This window comes from Halichoerus grypus, chromosome 10 (genome assembly GCF_964656455.1).
Source record: "Halichoerus grypus chromosome 10, mHalGry1.hap1.1, whole genome shotgun sequence".
Classification (NCBI taxonomy): domain Eukaryota; kingdom Metazoa; phylum Chordata; class Mammalia; order Carnivora; family Phocidae; genus Halichoerus; species Halichoerus grypus.
The window spans coordinates 113,831,848-113,850,365 of record NC_135721.1 but is presented as its reverse complement, the minus strand read 5'-3'; the positions used below and the strand labels follow the sequence as shown (position 1 = coordinate 113,850,365).

At 48.1% G+C, this 18,518-nt stretch overlaps 1 long non-coding RNA gene across 1 annotated transcript; it reads right to left on the bottom strand.

Annotated features, from left to right (window-relative positions):
- Window position 1: 1 nt before the first annotated feature.
- Window positions 2–18,490, bottom strand: LOC118555968 (uncharacterized). Its single transcript, XR_004927237.2, has 4 exons — window positions 18,140–18,490; window positions 11,160–11,271; window positions 3,808–3,924; window positions 2–1,206 (listed from the first exon to the last, which is right to left on the bottom strand). It is a non-coding gene; the product is annotated as an uncharacterized LOC118555968 (long non-coding RNA).
- Window positions 18,491–18,518: the final 28 nt, after the last annotated feature.

The window sequence follows — 18,518 nt, the reverse complement described above, 5'->3', positions numbered from 1 at the left end:
AGAGTTTTGTACTTTTTAATGGGTTGTTCTGAAGGACTGTAATAACAGTAGTTACTACAGTGCAAAACCTAAAGCCCAGGTCACAGCTGGTAAGTGGCACGGTACTGTCTGTCTGCTTCCAAGGCTCGTGCCCTTCACCGCTGTGCCTTGTAGCTGTATACACCCCAGCCCCCGGCCCTGTGTGCGTACGCTCTGCTTACGTTAATTAGTACACACCCAGAGAGAGCATAAAAACACCACTTAGAACCTGCATCATCTGGAAGAATTCACAAAGGGCTCTCCACGTTCCCACCTAGCCCGGGGAGGTGGGTGAGGCCCTGATCTAACTGCCGCACCCACCGCAGTTCAGACGGACTGGATGTCTAGCCCCAGGTCAGAGGGATTGCCAGCCACCGAGCCAGAGATCACACTGGTCTGGATCCAGGCCAGGCCAGGATGTTTTGGGCCCTAGCTTTCTGTCCTGGGTGGCTCAGATGAAAGGTCCATCACAGGTTTTTAAAAAAATTACAACCACTGCTTCTGGGGCTTCTGAATTCAGGGCAGTTGTTCTCAACTAGACATTCCATTCATCTGGGGGGAGGAATTTGAGTCATCCCCCAAATTGGTTGGTTGGTAAGGGAACCTCCTGGCATTGCATGGGCCAGGGAAATATTGCAAAACATGGGACCTGTCCTGATGGAACGATATTTAAAATTCAGCGCTGAGTGAAAAACACAAGTTAACTGTGATGATGATGCCTCATCAAGTTCAGTTTAAACTGTTCTCTACCGTGCAGCATGTGTATTGTTTTAGTTGGTCTTGCAAACTCCACCATGCCAAACCCTGTAGGTACAGTTTGGGATACATCTGGTCGCTTCCTCAGGAGGTGACCACGGGAGGAAGCAAGCATGTGGGGCGGAAGCCGGGCATAGCTCTATGGCTTTGGATGGCATTGCCAAAGTGCCCTCCAGGCCAACAGCGCCCCTTTCCATGCCCACCTTAAAGGAGCCCCTTAAAGCTGACTTGGAGCTCACTGGGGAAAGCAGCTGGTGCAGAAAGGTGGGTTCACTGCTTTGCACCAGCATGTTCAGAGGGGACTGCTTCAGGACTTCTCCCTCCCAGGGCCAAGTAAAGGCAGGTCTTCTTTAAATGCGTTTTGCTCCTGTTCCCGGATGGTAGCTGTGGCCTCCTCGCCTTCTTGCTGGGTCCACTCTTCTCGGGCCAGGGCTGGGAAGCAGAGCAGATACCACGCTGTTGACTTCTGCTGTCCAACCTGTTCCCCGGCTGAGCAGCTCATGCACCTGTGACCTCTCTCTCTCTGTCTCTCCGCCCCCCCCATGGCCCCGAGCCTCACCCCACATCCAGTCCATCAGCAAGTCCTCTGGGCTCAGCTGCACGTGCATCCCAGATCAAGCCATTGTCCCTCCCCTGGGGTCTCCCAGCCCAGCCTCCATCGTCTCGCTGGCGACAACTGCACTGACCTCACTGATCCCTGCTTCTGCCCTTGCCCTGGCAGTCTGTTCACAAACAGGCACCACACCCATCGCTTCCTTCAAAGCCCTCATGCGTTATCCCGTGGCCCCCCGCCCCCCGCCCCTGCCCTGCTTATCGCTGGAAACTGCTCACTGAGGCCTGGAGAGCTCTGGCCCCTGCCCGTCACTGATATTCCTGTGTCCTTTATTTTCCTTCTCTGACCTCCCTCTGGTGCATTATGTATTCTATCTATGTGTTTGTTTCCTTCATCCCTCCGCTAGATGATAAGCTCCATGAAGGCAGGGCTTTTGTGTTCTTCACTCGTGCACCCTGAGCATAGCAGGTCCTCAACAAATAACTGGTTGGATGAACCTGGGAGAAAGACTTCCCTCTCTCAGCTCAAGGGGGACGACTGCGCTGTCCGGCATGCCCCCTATGGTCGTGCTTCGGTAACTGCAGCCCCTCCCTTCTCCCCAGAGCAGGTTCTCATTCAGCCACAGGGGGGCATCATCCCAAAGGGCACCTGTTGCTTCCAGCAAAGACACTAAGAAGGTGGAGCTAAAAACTGGTGTATTAGGGAGGGGGAGCAGGGTGTGAAGGGAATGCCCCCTCGCCCTTTCCCTGCCCTGCCTGAGCTGGACTAGGACGTTTATTAAGGGCCAATTACCCTCCATATTGAGCACCTGAGACCTTCGATGTCAAGACCAGGTCTTTAGCTACGACTGATGATAACAGCTGCATCCAATACTTTGTGCCAGGCCCTGCATGTACCTGACCTCACGTAGTCTGACAGAAACCAGAGGCACTATGGTTAGCTCATTTAATGGAGGAAGACCCTGAGTCTTAGCATGGTAAAGGGACTAACCTGAAGTCCCACCCTGAGAAAGAGGCAGAACCAACGTTTGAATCCCAGCTGCCTGCCCAGAGCCACAGCCCTTGACCACCAAACTATTGCTGTGAAAAAGGCAAGGCCCAAGGACAGAGGCAGCAGAGGTGACTGGGGCGGGGGAAATCAGGGAGGGCTTCTCAGAAGAGGGCACCCTCGAGCTGGAGGGTTGGTTCTTTGACAAAGAGGCAAAAAGATTTCCCTTCCTTCGGAGACCAACCCAAAGGATGTGTGAAGGTGTGGGGCAGGCAGCTCTGGCTGACCTTTGGGCTCTGAGAGGGGTCCAGTGCCAGGGACAGCATCTGGTTCCCTACTGAGGGACAAGAGTAAGTCCCCAGTCAGACTTGTGAGATGAGAGCAAACTGATGAAACCAAGATGGACCCCAGAAGCTGGGGCCCAAGCCCTTTCTCCTCAACTCCCCTCTCTCTGCTCTGCAGTTTTCCCATTTTTAGAGTGGTTCGTCTGCAGAATTAAAGGAATCAACACACCTAATGCTCTTAGCCCAGTGACCCGAGTTGTCAGTAACACTGTTTCCCAAACCTCTGAGTTCCTGTGTCCCCAGATCAGCCAGTACTGTTGATTTGGAAAACCACGCTCCAGCCTCCAGGGCAGATTTGGGACAACTAATTCCCCACGGGTGATAGGGTTTATCAGAAGATTTCAGACTGATAAGGTGGCTGGTCAGCTTGAGTGACTCTTGCACCATCTCTCCCTGGGTCCAGGGTCTCTCCTTTCTGGCTTGATTTTTCAGCCAAGAACCTGAAAGTCAAGGTCCCAATCAGCTGAGACCCAGAAGGCTCTGAACAGGTGGCTTATCAATGATCCTCAAACCCAATAAATGAGACAGCTTCCCCTCCAGGCAGACCAGACAGGTGCCCAAATCCCCAGTGGTGGCCAGATTTCGAGAGAGACTTTGAACTCTGAACACTCTCAGCTCTCCAGCCAGATGACAGAGATCTGTAGTGGGGTCGGGCGGGGGGGGGCGGGGGGAGTTCCTGGGGATAAGAGTTATCACGAAGGCCTGACAATTATCTAAACTAAGTCCTTGAAGCCCCAAGGGCTCAGGTGGAAGTAACCAAGAGGCAATTTTCCCAGGGCCCTGAGCTGGACCTGGATTTGAATTTCACCCCACCCCTTAACTGGCTGTGTGTCCTTGGACCAGCTGCTCCCTTCTCTGAGCCTTAATGCCCTCATTTCTAAAGGAAGACGTGATTATAACTTCCTCAGATGGTTACTGTGAGAATTCAGTGAGATAACCCATAGAGGCTCACACTTGAGCATCCAGTGTTACTTGGCCAGGGCAAGAGGTAGACCAGTGAGCTTGCTAAGAGCCCTCTGTTTTCACAGGGGCAGCTGAGATCTTGAGCACAAGAAAATGCACTTTCTAAAATCCAGGCCTCTCGAAGAGTTAAATATTAAAACAAGTGAGAGGGGGGCGCCTGGGTGGCTCAGTTGGTTAAGCACCTACCTCCGGCTCGGTTCCCATGATCTCTGGGTCCTGGGATCGAGCCCCGCATCGGGCCCCCTGCTTGGCTTCTCCCTCTCTTTCTGCTCGCTGCTCCCCCTGCTTATACTCTCTCTGTCTCTGTCAAATAAATAGATAAAATCTTTTTTAAAAATAAATCAAAATTAAAAAAAATTAAAACAAGTGAAAGAAATGTAGCCCATGGTATCCATCAGCCAACAAGAGTTGGTAAACACCTGCTTGGTGCAAGGCCCCAGGGTTCATGGTGAGCCAAGGCCCCAGGGTTCATGGTGAGCCGCCAGGTTCATCCAGGGTCCCACCCCATGTCCAGTCTGCAGAGAAGGGTGGTAGCTAAAGGACAGTGAGGATGGTGGGGGAGAGACCGACCCCGGGAGCTTGTCACAGGTGGATGTGGCCTGTCAGGGGGCCAGGGAGCCTTCTCCAAGGAGGGGACTTTGGAGCCGAGAACTGGATGTTGCACAGATATCTACCAGGTGGTCAGAGAGTAGGTGGAAAATGTTGTGGGAGGAAGGACAGAAGGCACAAAGGCCGGTTAGCTCAAGAGGGTGTGGTGCATTCTGGGAGTGAGACATGCACACATAAATGAATGAATGAATGAATAGCTTTGGATCACTCTTTGTAATATAAGACCTTTCCAAATGAATTTTAAATGTCCATCCACCCAGATGGTTAAGTAAATTCTGGATACAGTCACATAGTAAATACAGCGCAGCCATTTGTAAAGAATGAGTTTCTCCCTGCATGAAAATGGATGTTCTCCAAGATACCTGATAAGTCATTTCCAGGAATAGGGCTCACCATGTGCCAGACACTGTTCTAAGCACTTGATGAAACTTAACTCGTGATCCTCACACCAGCCCCCCTCGGGAGAAAGAAAAGAGAAACATGGAACGTAGGTTCCTTGTGCCAAGTCACTCAGCCAGCAGGTGGGGGAGGCAGAATTTGAACTTGGGGCCTGCATCCAGCATCTATGCTGGACCATGTTCCCTCCCTCCTTCAGACTTGTGTAGTTTGCTTCTGTAGGGAAGGCAAAATGTCCCCGCTACCCATCTTAGGTTTTCACCTGGGACTCTAACAAAAATCAGATTAACAAGAGAAAACACTTGTATTAATTCACGCCGCGCACATTACTCGGAGAAACCTAATGAAAAGCAACTCAAAATAGCAGCTTAGAATTCCAACCTAGACAGTGCAATATCTTCTACAAAGAACAACACATTTGCAGAAAAATGACAGGACAAAGCGAAATGACTTAAGGCTTCTGAGGGCAGCAGACTGTGGAAAGGTAAGTACACGGGAGAGAACGAACGGAGGGAGGTTTGTTTGCAAATTCCTCCAGTGTCATCTCTAGATTTATATCTGTCTCCAATAAAAGGAGAATTTATATCCTGCCTTGAGGCAGAAAAGAGGGAGCTTTTTCTGGGCTTGCTACTTCTTAATTGCCTTCAGCTCAAAATAATTTCTATGTCAAAGAGGCATATTTTGGGATGACATATTCTGGTTTCCTTCACTTCCATTCATATAAAATAAAATGGTTATAAATACGTACTTGATTATATCTATAGAGACCCCTCCACTCTGGAAAGACACACCAAACAGTAATTGTGGGTGCCAGGAGCTGGGGCATCTGGGGGGCTGAGGGATGGCGTGGGACGGGGATTATTTTACACTGCCTTTTTTTTTTTTTGCTTTAGAATTTTGTATCATGCACTTTTAATGCCTATTAAAGATCCTGCTGACTGGGGGAAGAGGATGGATTCACAACACATATGCTTTGTATGGGAGTGCAACTTGCTAGGACCAACTTGGAAAATGAATTTTCCTAGATGTAAACCCAAGTGAAATGAGTGCCTATGTCCAAAAGAGGCATTTCAATATAGCCCCAAACGAGAAACAACTGAAGTTCCCATGAATGGTTGAATATACAAATCAATGTGTCTAGTTACACAGTGGACTACCACACCGCAAGGCAAACGAACAGGGGACCACTGCACAAACACACTGATGAATTTCACTGACATAATGTTCATCCAAAGAATCCAGACACAAAAATAAGCACATACCACCTGATTCCATTGATACAAAACGAATCTGTGGTGTCAGAAGTCAGGATCAAGGGTACCATCCGGGAGAGGGGAAAGGAGCAAATGGAAGGGCTCAGTGGGACTTCTCGGGGACTGGTCCTTGAATCGGATGATGGTTTCTCAAGTGTGTTCAGTCCGTGAGAAGTCATCAAGATCACACTTTTGACTTTGAATTATCTGTATGTATGTCACCCATGAATAAAGGCTTCAAGAATGAAAAAGTAGCCGGGAGGCATTTGCAACTGTCAAGGTGAGAGATGAGAGAGCCGGGCCCTGTCTGGAGCTACGGTGGGGTGGAGAGGGGGCTGAGGAGAGGGGCAGTGAGGAAGCCTGAGAAGCCAGGAGGGCGCCCCGCTTCTGGCCGGCTGCTTATGGTGCAGCCAGAGAGATCTGGGAGTAGGCACAGGCCTGCGGGAGTATGAGGAGCGTGGCTTTTGTGGTGCCTGGGGGATGTGCCAGACAGATGGCATTACAAGAAATGCTTGGCTGTGTCTGGGTTCAGACGAAAGATCTAGAATCTTTGATTTTGCAAAGTCCAACTTGGAGCTCCTTCCAGGAGGAATCCTACTCACTGGGAACCTATCTGGTCAGGAAAAACAGCTTTGTTCCCTCTAAGCTTTATCCCCAGAGCCCTGGGGCCTTGAGGGAAGCTGGCAGGTCTAGCTGCTTGGGGTCCGAGGGGAGGCCAGGGCTCTGGGGCCAGGTGCTCAGGAAGCTCAGTGAATGAGAAGGGGTGGAGTAGATGTTCCCCAAGGCCTGAGCCTGAGGGGGAGATAGGTCACGGGCTGAGTTAACAGTAAGTCCACTGGCCACTGCCAGGTGGTCCCAGTGAAGGTCACTGGGGCTGGTCTGTGCCATACTCAAGGTGGTGGACACAAGGAAACTGAAGTTTCACAAAGAAGCTTCATGTAGTCTTATTACAGAGCCTCAAATATGCTCCCTTCTTAGTCAGAGGTTCCCATAACAAGGTGTCTGTTCCCCAGGGGCACGAGATGCAATGCACCTAACCACGTGCCAGACTGCCCGCACCCCCTCTCCTCCACCATCTCTCTGCTGTTCTACCCCCCACTGCCCTAGCATCCACTCCTCCACCTCCTGCCCCTGCACGTGCCCACAGTTACCCGCCCTCTACGTCCTGCCCCTCCACGCCCACCGCTGCAGTCTCCACCACCAATTCCAGCAGCATGGGCTTCCTTGCCTCTGTGCCCCCCTCCTCCTCCCCCTCCAGTCTCTCCATCTCTAGGACCTTCACCCCTGCTTCTTCCAAACTCAAGCTATCTGAGAAGGCCCACACTGCACAGGGAAACTTTTTTTTTTTTTAAAGATTTTATTTATTTATTTGACAGAGAGAGACACAGCGAGAGAGGGAACACAAGCAGGGGGAGTGGGAGGGGGAGAAGCAGGCTTCCCGCTGAGCAGGGAGCCAGATGCGGGGCTCGATCCCAGGACCCTGGGATCATGACCCGAGCCGAAGGCAGACGCTTTAACGACTGAGCCACCCAGGCGCCCCGAAACATTTTTTTTTTTAAAGGAAAGCTATTAACAGTAATTTTTTCTGGTTATACCTGATGATTTGAAACATCTAAACCAACAAAAGTTACTGTCCTCCATGATCCACCATCACCACCCAAGATAACGACGTCACCGAATGCCGAGCCTTCCTGACTTCTCTTCTAGGATGACAGTTAAGACTCACCGAGTGCTTACTTCCTGCCAAACACAGTTTCGAGCGCTTCGAGTGAAAACTTTCCACGACAGAATTATAAATGTAATTCTCAAAACAACCTTATGAAGCGTGTATCATTTTTCCTCCATTTTACAGGTGAAGAAACCGAGGCACGGAGAGTAAGATGAGTTGTCCTGCTCCCTCATCTCCCACCCTTCTCCCCACATGGGGCTCCTTGCTGGTCCTCAGGCCTGCCTGGCACGCCCCACCTCCCCGCCTTTGCACGTGCTTTTCCGTCTACCTGGAACACACTTCCAGATCTTTACATGGCCCAACCACACACACACACACTAAATGCAGGTGTCTGATTAAATGCCCCTCCTTGAAGGCCTCCCCTGACCCCCCACCCCCTTCAACCAGCTTTTTTTGCTTCATGACGATTTTTACTACCAGCCATATTCATTCACCCAACTCAGCACATATTTAGCAAGGCCCTCGGGTGTGCCCGGTACTGTTCTGAGTACTGGGGCTGCAGCAAGGAAAAGAGACGCGAGCTCCACCCTCACGGAACCGACATCCTCGGGGAAACAGACTTTATTCCATTGACTCCTAACAGCTGGCCTATATCCTGGCTCCATTTATGAGCTCTGTGGCTCAGTCCTTAACCTTTCTGAGCCTCGGTCCTCCTCCCATCTGTAAAACTGGGCTGATCATAGAGCCCACCATGTGGGCTCTTGGAAAAATGAAATGAGCTAGGGGCGCCTGGCTGGCTCAGTCGGTAGAGCATCAGACTCTTGATCTCAAGTTCGAGTTTGAGCCCCATGTTGAGTGTAGAGATTCATTTTTTTAAATTGAAATGAGCTAACCTAATAGCGACTGTTCAGTAATTATTAGCACTTATTATTATGGTTGTGATTGTCATCATTAGGTCCCGTAGGGAGGCAGAAGTGGTCACTCTTTCCACAATGACCCCACGGCCCCAAAGTTTCTCAGAGCAGACAGAGATCAGTGGGAGGCAGAGAAGGCCTGAAAGAGGAAGCAGGCCTGGAGCCAGGACTCAAAGAACGGGTGGGATTTGGAGAGGTGGGAGTTGGGGAGAGAAGGCTGTCCAGGTAGGACTCACTGCACAGAGGTAGGGAGGTGGGACTGAGCACAGGGGCTAAGTGTGCTTCTCTGTTTTTGTTCCCTCTCGGAGAGCACGCATGCTGGCTGGGCGCCCTCTGTTGCCAGTTCTGGGGGTCAAGGGACAGCCTGGTAAGGAAGCAGGAAGCAGGTAAGGCGGCTAATGGGTTTAAGAGGGTGGGAGTGGTCTCATGCCCCAGGGACTGTAAGCACGAGACTGTGGGGACACCCAGACAAACAAGAAATGTCAGCAGAACACTTAAGTGAGGCTCAATCCTACACTGAACTTGGCCAGACCCCAGGAGGGTTGGCAGAGCGGAGACCAGCCTGGCCAGAGCCACTTGGCCCTGGTGCGGAGGGAGCAGCCCAGATGTGACAATTGTTTTTCTCCTGCCTTTTTGCTCTGTCAAGGCCTCCAACATCTCCACACCGCCAAGGCCAATGGCCACTGCTCTGGCCCCTTGTCCTCCCAGTAGCCTCCATAGAGTGTCCACCGGCCCCTCAGCACTCACAGAGACCCTGCTCTCACGTACCTGCCCCTCCCAGACTCCTTGGCAGGATCCTTGATCGGTCAGTTGGTTGGTTGGTCGGTTGGTCAGTCTGTCAGTCGGTCAGCCGGCCAGTAGGTTGGTTTTGAGCACTTTCTTACTTCCTATCACTACAAGATGCTCCAGGATCATCTTGTATATTTCCTACCCCAATCCTGGACTGGGTATTTCTTCAAGGAGCCCTGGTTCCTTTTATTGGAGAATGGTATTAGAAACCGAGATCTGGGTGCTAAGGGGGCTCCTTGCTCTTTGCATGTCTTTCTTTTAGGCCCTGACAGCCAACAGAGCAAAGAAATATATGTGTGTATACTAATCTGTAATATACACATATCCATAAATATTTCTGTGTGTAACCATCTGTATCTATATTAAATTTAACATAGTTCTTACTGATGGCTCTTTTTACAGCTCTTTTTTATAATGTCTATTTCATTGCTGAGATTATCTATTTTTTTCCTTCATTTCCTGGGAATTTGTAATTGATTGTCGAAGCATTTTTATGATGGCTGCTTTCAGACCTCCTTGGATAATTCTAATATCAGATTCATCTCAATGCTGGAGTCAGTTGATTTTTTTCTCATTCGAGTTGTGATTTTCTTGGGTCTTATTAGGATGGGTGATTTTCAGTTGTATCCCGAGCATTTTGTCTATCATGTTTGGAAATGCCAGGTCCTACCTAAGCCCTTTATTTTTGGCGTGAGCCAAGCTACTCATGCTGTTTGACAAAGTCCAAGTATGGGGGACGATCCTGAAAACAGGAGACTCCACGGCTGGCTCCTGCTATTGTCTTTCATTTTGTTTATGGCAATCTTTATAATTGTGGGAATATTTCTGGGCTGGCTCCTGCTATTCTTTTTCATTTTATTTATGGCAATCTTTATAATTGTGGGAATATTTCTGGGGTTTCATGATAAAGTGACTACTCATCTTAGTTACGCCTATCTAAGCAATCATAATGAAACTAATTCCACGAAGAATTAGTTTCTATAGAACAAAATAACAAGACGGTCACGCTCTGTCTAGCACCTTTCTCTTTGCGTACTGTTTTTTAGTTTTAGCGAAAGCCAATAAGCAGAAATCAATAAAGGTCATGTTAATCATTACAAAGGAAAAATGAAAGAAGGCTATGGCTGTAATCCAGAAAATGATCTAAGATTTGGAAAAACAAAAATATCCTAACATATAAATAAAGTTCCTCTGAGGCTGTCAGGAGGAGATGCTTGCACCCTGACCCTGTGTCTGTGTCTCCTCATTCGCCGACGCCGTCCTTTCCTATGAGAGACCCACCCCGGCTGGAGCTGGACTCCGGCATATTTTAGCAGGCAGGCACCCTATTTAGGTCTGACATCCAGGTCCTGGATCATTTTTGTGGGCTGCGATTCCAATGACAGTTTAGTTTTTAGAGCCTTTGCTATATGATTTTGGTCAGTTTGGTTTATCTGGTATTATTGGGTCTCCTGCTGGCTGCTGCTCAAGCTCCCAGGAGGGTGGAAGGGGTTTCCCCAGGCCTGGCTGCCCTGTGTCTCTTGGTAGGGAGGGAAGCATCAGACCTACTGTGGTTGTTTGTTTGGCCAGGGTCCGTCCTGCCTGTTCCACCTGCTCAGCCCCGGGTCTCCCTGTGGGGAAGGTGAGTGCTCCGCATGCTTACTCTTAGTGCTGTTGGGCTCACCTGAGGCTCCCTTCCATCCAGGGCTGCCTACCTGAGCCAGACGGACCCGGGCACAGTTCTGGTTTTATGTGGTACTCGTTTCCTAAGGCTCTTGTGGCAAATTACCACAGACTTGGTGGCTTAAAACAACAGAATTTACTCTCTCAGTTCTGGGGGACAGAAGTCCAAAATCGGTATCTCTTAGGCACACCGAGGTGTCGGCAGGACCACACTCCTTCTGGGGGCTCTAGGGGAGAAACTGTTACCTGAGTCTTCCAGCTTCTGGTGTCATCTCTTTTTCCTTGGTTTGTGGCTACATCACTCTGGTTTTTAACGCCAGCATCTTCAAATGTCTCAGCTCTGTGGTCACATCACTTTCTTTTGGCAGGGGCGTGGGGGGTGGTGGGGAGAGGGAGAAGGAGAAGGAGAGAGAGACAGAGAAATCTCCTTCGGCTTTCCTCTTATATACATGCAATTGCATTTAGGGCCCCCTGATAATCCTGGATAATCTCCCCATCTCAAGATCCTCAACTTAATCATATCTGTAAAGGTCCTATACCCATGTAAAGTAACATTTACAGGTCCCAGGGATTAGGACCTGACTTCTTTGGGAGACCATTTTTCAGTCTACCAAGTGTAGACAACTTACCCCACGTCACTACACCTCAGCTTTCTTTTCTGTAAAAGGGTGTTAGTAACAGTGATGTTGGGGTGAGGGTTCGATAAACCACTATATACAAAACACCCATCACTGCATTTCGTATATTCAGGTCAGCCACCCGTTGCCTTGCCAGATGGGAAAAAAGATTCCACCATGGGAGAAGGATGGGGTCACAAAGGGTGGGAGGCAGGTGGGTAGAAGTCTCCGTGTTCTGGCTTCCCACTGAGGGCACAATCCTGCCAAAGGCAGAGTTAGCTAGGATAAGGGGAAAGTCAAAAGTACTGGAGAAGGTCACACCCGAAGGTAAAACCCCACGTCTTAGGTGAGGCTTACAAAGTTCCCTGAAGTTCCCCACACTTCTAGATCAGGCTGGGGAAGCTGCTAGCGTGGGGCACCTCAGTGCCAGAGGTGATACTCAAAAGAGTTAACAACTGGCAGGATGATGCTGATCACAAGACTGGCCCTAGGTTGGAACAGGTTCCTGGGGGTCCCTGCTGTGCCAGGTTATCAGCTCTCCGATTGCTAGGTCACAGAGCGGTCTGAGAAGGCGGTGCCCCAGAGACGAGTAGGGAGAAAGGCAATAGGGGACAGGGAGCACTGCTGTCTAGTAACTGTTTTGGAGGTATTTTAGTATTTTAATAATCACTGAGATCTTTGAGGTGGATTGTATGTCCCAGAAATGGCTATACCAAAGTTTCCCATCCCACCTACTCTTCTCAGTGATTTGACTTTTACCCTCCTCCCACTGAGAAGTGAGGCCTAAGTTTCCTTTCCTTTAACCTAGGGTGGGGGTGGGGCTAACTATGGAATAAGTAATGTGATGTGACTTTCAAGATTAGGTCCTAAACTGTGATAGAGCTTCCACCTGGTTGTCTTGGGACACTCCCTATTGGAATCCAGCCACCACACTGTAAGGAAGCCAAACAGCCTTCGGAGAGGCCACATGTAAGTATGAATTAAGCAAATAAGTTCCCAGATTTCTGATTGGAGGACCAAAAAGAGGAGCACTGGCAAACCAGAAATTTATTGAGGCAATCACAGAGAGGGAAGAGCTCAGGAGAGCAACCTAAAAAGTTGCTTATAAACTTCTGGGCCCAACACCCTGTTTCGTATAGGTAAATTAAACACTAAACAGTTGACATAGACTTTGAGAATTTACTATAGGATTGACTACTCCCCAGGTCCTAGACAGATCACTGAGTGGTGCACACACAGGATGGATTCAAATGGCATGGGAGAGGCTTTGAAAATAGAAATGACCTCGAAGTCATAACCCACAGAAGTCTGGTTGGAACTCACAGCCTGAGCCAATCTGATCAATTGCCTGCTAGAACAAAATATCAACATTCTCCATAGGATTTTTAAAAGACTCTGAGTATTATGATATTCAGAATGTCCAGATACATTCCAAAATGACCTGACATAGGAAGAAACCTGAAAATCTCAACTCACGTGGGAGAAGACAATCCACAGATGCCAATGTTGAGGTGGCACAGATGTTGGAATTATCTGACAGTCTTTTTTTTTTTTTTAAAGATTTTATTTATTTATTTGACAGAGAGAGAGAGCACAGGTAGGCAGAGCAGCAGGCAGAGGGAGAGGGAGAAGCAGAAGCAGATTCCCCACTGAGCAAGGAGCCCAATGTGGGGCTCGATTCCAGGACCCTGGGATCATGACCTGAACCGAAGGCAGACGCTTAACGACTGAGCCACCCAGGCGCCCCTATCTGACAGTCTTTATTTTTTTTTTTTTTAAAGATTTTATTTATTTATTTGACAGAGAGAGACACAGCGAGAGAGGGAACCCAAGCAGGGGGAGTGGGAGAGGGAGAAGCAGGCTTCCCGCTGAGCAGGGAGCCCAATGCGGGGCTCGATCCCAGGACCCTGGGATCATGACCTGAGCCGAAGGCAGACGCTTAACGACTGAGCCACCCAGGCGCCCCAATTTTTTTTTTTTTTAAAGATTTTATTTATTTATTTGAGAGAGAGAGAATGAGAGAGAGCGAGTACATGAGAAGGGGGAGGGTCAGAGGGAGAAGCAGACTCCCTGCCGAGCAGGGAGCCCGATGCGGGACTCGATCCAGGGACTCCAGGATCATGACCTGAGCCGAAGGCAGTTGCTTAACCAACTGAGCCACCCAGGCGCCCCCCTATCTGACAGTCTTTAAAGCAGCTACTCTAGGGGCGCCTCGGTGGCTCAGTCAGTTAAACATCTGTCTTCGGCTCAGGTCCTGATCCTGGGTTCCTGGGATCAAGCCCTGTGTCAGGCTCCCTGCTTAGTGGGGAGCCTGCTTCTCCTTCTGCCCCTCCCCCAGCTTGTGCGCGCTCTCTCTCTCTCTCTCTCTTTCTCTCAAATAAATAAAATCTTTAAAAAAAAAAAAGTAAAAATAAAGCAGCTACTATAAAAATGCTCCAGCAAATAAGGGCAAGCCATCTAGAAACAAATGGACAGATAGAAATTTTAAGCAAATAAATAGAACATATAAAGAACAAAATGAAAATCTTAGAATTGAAAAATAAAATAAGCAAAAACTTAAAAACTCTTTGGATGGGTGCCTAGCAGAATGGAGATGGCAGAGAAACAAGTCAGTGATCTTGAAGATAGAAAAATAGAAATTATCCAATCTGGGGGCATCTGGGTGGCTCAGTTGGTTAAGCTTCCTACTCTTGATTTCAGCTCAGATCATGATCTCAGGGTCATGAGATCAAGCCGCGTGCCAGGCTCCACACTGGGCATGGAGTCTATTTATGATTCTCCCTCTCCCTTTACCTCTGCCCCTCCCTCCAGCTTGTGTGTGCACACCCTCTCTTTCTCTCAAAAGAAAGAAAGAAATCATCCGATCTGAACAACACAGAGAAAGATTTGGAGGAAATGAACAGAACTTCAGGAACTGGTGGGACAATTCCAAAAGAATGAATGTTTATGTCATCAGAATCTGGGAAGAACAGGAGAAACAATGGTGCAGAAAAAATATTTGAAAAACTAATGGCTGAAAACTTCCCATGTGTGGTGAAAGATATAAACATACACATTCAAGAAGCTGAATGAAACACAAACAGGATAAACCCAAAGAAATCTAAGCCCCATTTTTCAGATTTTGGAGTTGTAAGGAAGCAATCACTTCCCCTGTCATCAGGGATGCTTCTAACTTGAGACTCAAATGACATCATGTGTCCTTTATAAACCATGAAAATAATACACACAGAGAGTAAAAGTAAATTCAATCAGTTCAGAATGATATTAAATGAAAAGTCTAATCTTCCTTTCTCCTTGTCTCCTCTCTTAGAGTCATTCACTATTTCTGTTTTAAGTTCTTCTGGTTGCTAAAGTTTGATTTTTAAAAGATTCGAACACTGGGGCACCTGGGTGGTTCAGTTGGTTAAGCATTTGATTCTTGATTTTGGCTCGGGTCATGATCTCAGGGTCATGGGATCAAGCCCCGTGCTCGGCTTGGCGCTCAGCAGGGAGTTTGCTAGAAATTCTCTCTCTCTCCCTCTCCCTCTGCCCCTCCTTCCAACTCTCTCTAAAATAAATAAATAAATAAATAAATAAATAAATAAATAAATAAATCTTGTTTAAAAATTAAAAAAATAAAAGATTTGAACACAACATTTTTATCAATGAATAATTAGTCTTAAGCTAACCAATTAAGTCTTACAAGAAAATAAATAATAATTTTGTAAAAAAAATTAATAACTAGGCTATGTATGAACATAGAACCAAAACCAACTTGGAACTCAACACACACAAAAAAAAAATCTGATTAAAAACAGGCAGATGACATGAATAGACATTTTTCCAAAGAAGACATCCAATAGACACATGAAAAGATGCTCAATATCAGTAGTCATCAGGGAATTGTAAATAAAACCATAATGAGGTATCATCTTACACCTGTCAGAATGACTAGAATAAAAAAGACAAGAAATTACAAGTATTGTCAAAAATGTGGAGAAAAAGGAACCAGCTTGTGCTTTTGTTGGGAATGTAAATTGGTGCAGCCACTGTGGAAAACAGTATGGAGGTTCCTCAAAAAATTAAAAATAGAAATACCATACCATCCAGTAATTCCACTACTGGGTATTTTTTTACCCAAAGAAAACCAAAAACTAATGTGAAAATATATATGTATCCTTATGTTTATTGCAGCATTATATGCCCTAGTCAAGATATAGAAGCAAGTGTCTATCAATAGATGAATGGATAAAGAAGATGCAATATACATATACGGTGGAATATTACTCAGCCATAAAAAAGTATGAGATCTTGCCATTTGCGACAACATGGATGGACCTAGAGGGTATTATGCTGAGTGATGTAAGTCAGATTGAGGAAGACAAATACCATATGATTTCACTGTGGAATCTAAAAAACAAAACAAATGAATAAACAAAAAACAGCGACAATAGTCCCATACAGAGAACATTCTGATTGTTGCCAGAGGGGAGGGGAGCAGGAGAATGGAAAATGGGTGAAGAGGAGTGGGAGGTACAGGCTTCCAGTTATGGAATGAACAGGTCATGGGGATGACAGCTACAGCATAGGGAATATAAACAACAGTACTGTAACAGTGTCGTATGGTGACCAGTGGGTGGCTACACCTGGGGTGAGCACAGCATAATGTGGTCGAATCACTATGTTGTACACCTGAAACTCAAGTAACATTGTATGTCAACTATACTTCAATGAAAAAGAAAAAAAAAGCCAGGTTGGAAAGGAACTCTCCCAGTTACTTAAAAAGTCTTACAAATATCTAATAAGTGTCCCTCATGTTATAGAGCGCACATCCGTCCTGGGGGCCAATTCATCTCAGGCCCGCCCTACATCTCACTACTGATAGCCGAAATGTAGTCACATGCTTCCATTCCCCAAAGCAGTGAAGAAGAGGGGGTGCAAACCTGAGGTTCTTGGCAAATCTCCCAACGGAAAGGTAAACAAAATCTTATATCTGTGGATCGGGATGGACGTTGTTTCAAACACCCGTCTATATTCTGAACTGATGCCCAGTCCAGAGCCATAAGAGAACCACCAGATCACAGAATGAAAATGAGGGAAGCCACAGGATGGGCTGGGCCAGGAACTCTGCAGTCTGACTTTCCTCAGGTGGTGGTGGAGGAGGCAGGATGGGGTGGGGTGGCAGTCCTGCCCACTGGGGAGCTCTCCCTTTTTAATTTTGTCTTTTTTTTTAAGTAGGTGGAGCCCAACACAGGGCTTTAACTCAGGACCCTGAGATCAAGACCTGAGCTGAGATCAAGAGTCGGTGCTTAACCAACTGAGCCACCCAGGCGCCCCTAATTTTGTCTCTTAATATCCATTTCCCCTTCTTCTGTAGGCACAGAACCCCTATTTTTAGTTGGGCACAGGGACATCCAGAATGAAGACTATATATCCCAGCTTCCTGTGTGGCTCAATTTGGCCACACAACTATGTAGTAGCGAATGAGATGTGAGGGGAAGAGATGCATGCAACTTCTAGGTCATGCACTTACAGGGATGGAGATATGCCCTCACATCCCCTCTTTCCCCCTTTCCGCTGGTTGGGAATGCAAACATTCTGGAGAGCCAACTTGGGTCATGCACAGGAGAGTAGGATCCTAGGGATGGAGAGGCACAAGTAGAAGGATCAGCCTGTGAAGACGAACTGCCTGCCCTATCTGCCTCTGGACTGTTTTAAGAGAGAGACAACAACTTCAGTCTCCTTTCAGCCACTGTTACTTTGGTTTCTGTTACAGCCCGCATCCGAAATAATATAAAAATACCAGAGCTGTCACAAGCTTCCTGAGATGATGATTCTTCTTCTTCTTCTTCTCCTTCTTCTTCTTCTTTTTTTAAAGACCTTATTTATCAAAGAGAGCACACAAGTAGGGGAAGTGGAAGGCGGAGGGAGAAGCGGGCTCTGACGCAGGACTCAATCCCACGATGGTGGCATCATGACCAGAGCCAAAGGCAGGCACTTAACCAACTGAGCCACCCAGGCATCCCTCTTCCTGAGGTTCTAGGGAAGGGGACATAGATGATGGGAAGAGTGTCCAAGAACTTTGAGGTCATGTTTAAAATATCTCAAGAGCACATACAGGAAGACCCAGAGAAGGATTATCCACATCCGCCTCCCTCCGGTCCTGCGCTGTGTCACAGTGTTCCCTGGGGCCACAGTACCTCTGTGTGTTCCTTCTATACCAGCATACACACAGCGGGTCAACTCCTTCAGACCTTGGCTAAACCTGGCTACCTCAGGGAAGCGATCCACACACCCCAGACTAAGTTAGGCGTCTCTGTTACACGCGCCTCAGAGCATAACAACATGTATCACTCACGGTACTAACAAATCTGAAACTTTACATTTATCTCTGTGGCAATTTGATGGTCTCTCCCTCACCAGACTCTAAGTTCTGCGAGGTCAGGGACTGAATCCGTCTCCTTCGCTGTTGTTTCCCCAGCGCCTAGCACAGTGCACCGCATATGGGAGGGGCTCAGTAAGAACCTTAGTCTGTAAGCAACGAATGAACGAACGGACGAACGAATGAACGAATGAATGAGTGAAATCCCGACACGACATGACAGGTTTCATGCAGGGCAGTGTAAATACCGACTCCTCTTCCAACGAAGAAAAGCAGAGCTCAGAATCTTGAACCATTTGGTGAACGCTAACATGAACGCACATATGCGCTGACCTCCCACGACCATCCTTCTTAAGCAAGTGCGTACTTCAAAGTGTGAACCTGCTCACAGTCACCCAGCCGGTAAGCGGCCGGCCCCGTCATTACTCCCATTTCCCAGATGCGGAAACTTGGGGAAAGAGACGCCCGCCCGGCCGGGACCACGGGAAAGGAAGGGTGGGGGAAGCAGGACGGCCCCCCAGACGGCTGCATCCGGAGGCCTCGGGGCCGCCGAGCTTCCGGTCCCCCAGCCCGCTGCCCGGGCTGCGGGGACGTGCGCGCCGTGTGGGGCGCGCACGCAGGGCGGGG